We start from the raw sequence: 2,413 nt of genomic DNA, 5'->3' as shown, positions 1-2,413 counted from the left end.
AGCAGTTTGCTGTGAAGAGAATTCAGTGGCCAGGGGACCAAAAGGACACTCTGGAGCTCCCAGGTGATGCTAAGATCAATCATATTTCCCATGAACACTTTCCTTTTGAGATGGTAAAGACAGAGTTCAATGAGAAAGAACTACACAGACAAATGAGCTATGCAATCAAAAACATACATGGTATCAGGACAGGGTTGCTTACTCCAGATACAGTATGTGAAGCAATAGTCAAAAAAAAAATGATTGCAAAGCTGAAGGAGCCTTCCTTGACAAGTGTGACTCTGGTAACACAAGAATTAATCAACAAGGTCAAAATGTATACCAAAAAACTGGCTAACTTCCCCAGACTCTCTGAGAAAACTGAAAGGGTCATTGCTGAACACATTCGTGATCAAGAGAGAAAGAGAAAGGTCCAGGTACTGCTATTGATTGAATTTAAGGCTCCTACATCAACACCAACCATGAAGACGTCATTGACTTTCCAAAGCGTGTGAAACACCTGATTGTCACATACGTCTGCCCTGCTGCTTTGTCTAGAACACACAGTATCAATTTCTATTTAAGTTGCCCACCATCGAGAATAGATCTGTGTCTAGAAAAACTGGTGAGTTGTCCTCGGAGGGCTGAGGTCCCTGGCCACGGGGTAGGGATATTTACTATTTTCTCAACAAGGTAGTTGTCTCTCTTATGCAGGTGAAGTCATGTGTGTCTTCGACAATCACTACTTCTGGATGCTGATCTGCAGTTTGTTCTTGAACTCCCATTACGCTAACTGCTGGTTCCCACCAAATGCATGGTTTGAGTCTCAGACCAGACGTCTTGAAAAACATGTTGGGACCAGCAGTTAGTGTAATGGCTATGTCGCTGGACTCCCACGTAGTCAACCACGGTTCGTGTCCCGGACCCGGTGGCTTAAAACTCACGGTGGGCGCATGTGCGTGCGTGCCCAAGATCCCGAGAGGAGAACGGAGGAGAAGGGATTGCGGCGTGGCCATACCCCCGGGGGGTGATTTCTCGCTTTCTGTCTCTCTGTCTCTCTCTCTCTGTCTGTCTGGCGAGCACATGTGCCCTATAGTGAAAACCTCTCCAAAAAAGAAGAAAAACATGCCCAGTGTGCCCAAAATCTCAAAAGGAGAATAGAAGGGAGGGAATTACAGTGTGGCCAGGGCCCCCCTGAGGGGATGCTTTTTATTTTCCTTGTCTCTCTTTCTGTTTCTCTCTGGCAAAAGCATAGATCCTCTACCAAGTTTATTTTTAGGTTTTACCATACATAGCATATTTAAAAACAAAACAAATAGGCACAATCATATGACCATTTAAAGAAACTGATTGTAATAATCCTGGACACTTTCTGATATAAATATATTTACATACACATTAACCAGTTGACTCTCCCCCATTTTTCTACATGTAGCAGCAAAAGATGTGCCAATAAATATCTCAGGACCAGCAGATGATGAAATGGTCATGTCTCTGGACTCCCATACGGCTGACTGTGGTACAAGTCTTAGGCCAAGCAACTTGAAACTCATGCCAGACGTGTGTATTTGTGTGCCCAAAATTCCAAGAGGAGAGTGAAGAAGGGATTGTGGTGTGGCCATTCCGCCTGGGGGTGGTGGTGGTATATTTGGATGCCAAGATACCAAGAAGGTACTGTGGTAGCTTCTTACTGTATCAGTTGAAGTTATCTAGAAATGTATTTTCCAGAATATGTTTCTTTGCATTGCTCTGGGTCAGGACTGGCCATGAGAGAACCCTGTGCAAGATTTGGAAGGTAGGTTTGAGGTAGCTACCATATGTTTTTGCTCTTCAGGTTGGTGCAGGCTCTGGGAACTGAGGCCTCTCACACATGTTGCTGGTGGTCTGGGTAAGAGACAGGCAAGTTTTAGTTTTCCTTGTAGGTTCTAATTGTCCTCAGGGGTTCCAGCACTTCCTTACGAATCAGACTATGCGCAATCTCTTGTCCTCACCTCGACTTTCCTTCCCGAATGTTAACCTAACAGCACTACAGTAAATTCAGTCAAGGGTAACAGCTTTGAATAGATGCCTCCACCAACTCCATCAATTACATAAGATCTAAAGCTCATAATTAATCGCTAGCTCCATATCACTCATGGGAATAAGCAGTTAACAGGTGCACACTTGAAATTTAGGAGTGGTTTCGCACAGTATTTGAAGCATCAAGAGAAATTCACAGGATACAAGCTATTTTGATTTCTCTAAATCTGAATGCAGAGGCCTTTTTAAAAAAAAAAACAACTGTCCTGTGTGAACTTAGATTTAATTTGTTTGGATAAACATTCTCTTTTTTTGGAACCAGCAATTGGCATAAAGGCTATGTCGCTGGACTGCCATGTAGTCGACCACGGTTCAAGTTCTGGACCCGGTGGCTTAAACTCACACCAGGCGTGTG

General features: G+C 43.8%; 1 pseudogene; it reads left to right on the top strand.

Moving 5' to 3' along the window:
* The window catches only part of LOC102477650 (dynamin-3-like), a 3,286-nt pseudogene extending 1,272 nt beyond the window's left edge, over positions 1-2,014 (top strand).
* The last annotated feature ends 399 nt before the right edge of the window (positions 2,015-2,413 follow it).

This window comes from Tupaia chinensis, unplaced genomic scaffold (genome assembly GCF_000334495.1).
Source record: "Tupaia chinensis unplaced genomic scaffold, TupChi_1.0 Scaffold000126_2, whole genome shotgun sequence".
NCBI classification, from domain to species: Eukaryota; Metazoa; Chordata; class Mammalia; order Scandentia; family Tupaiidae; genus Tupaia; species Tupaia belangeri.
This window is presented reverse-complemented; position numbering and strand designations above follow the sequence as displayed.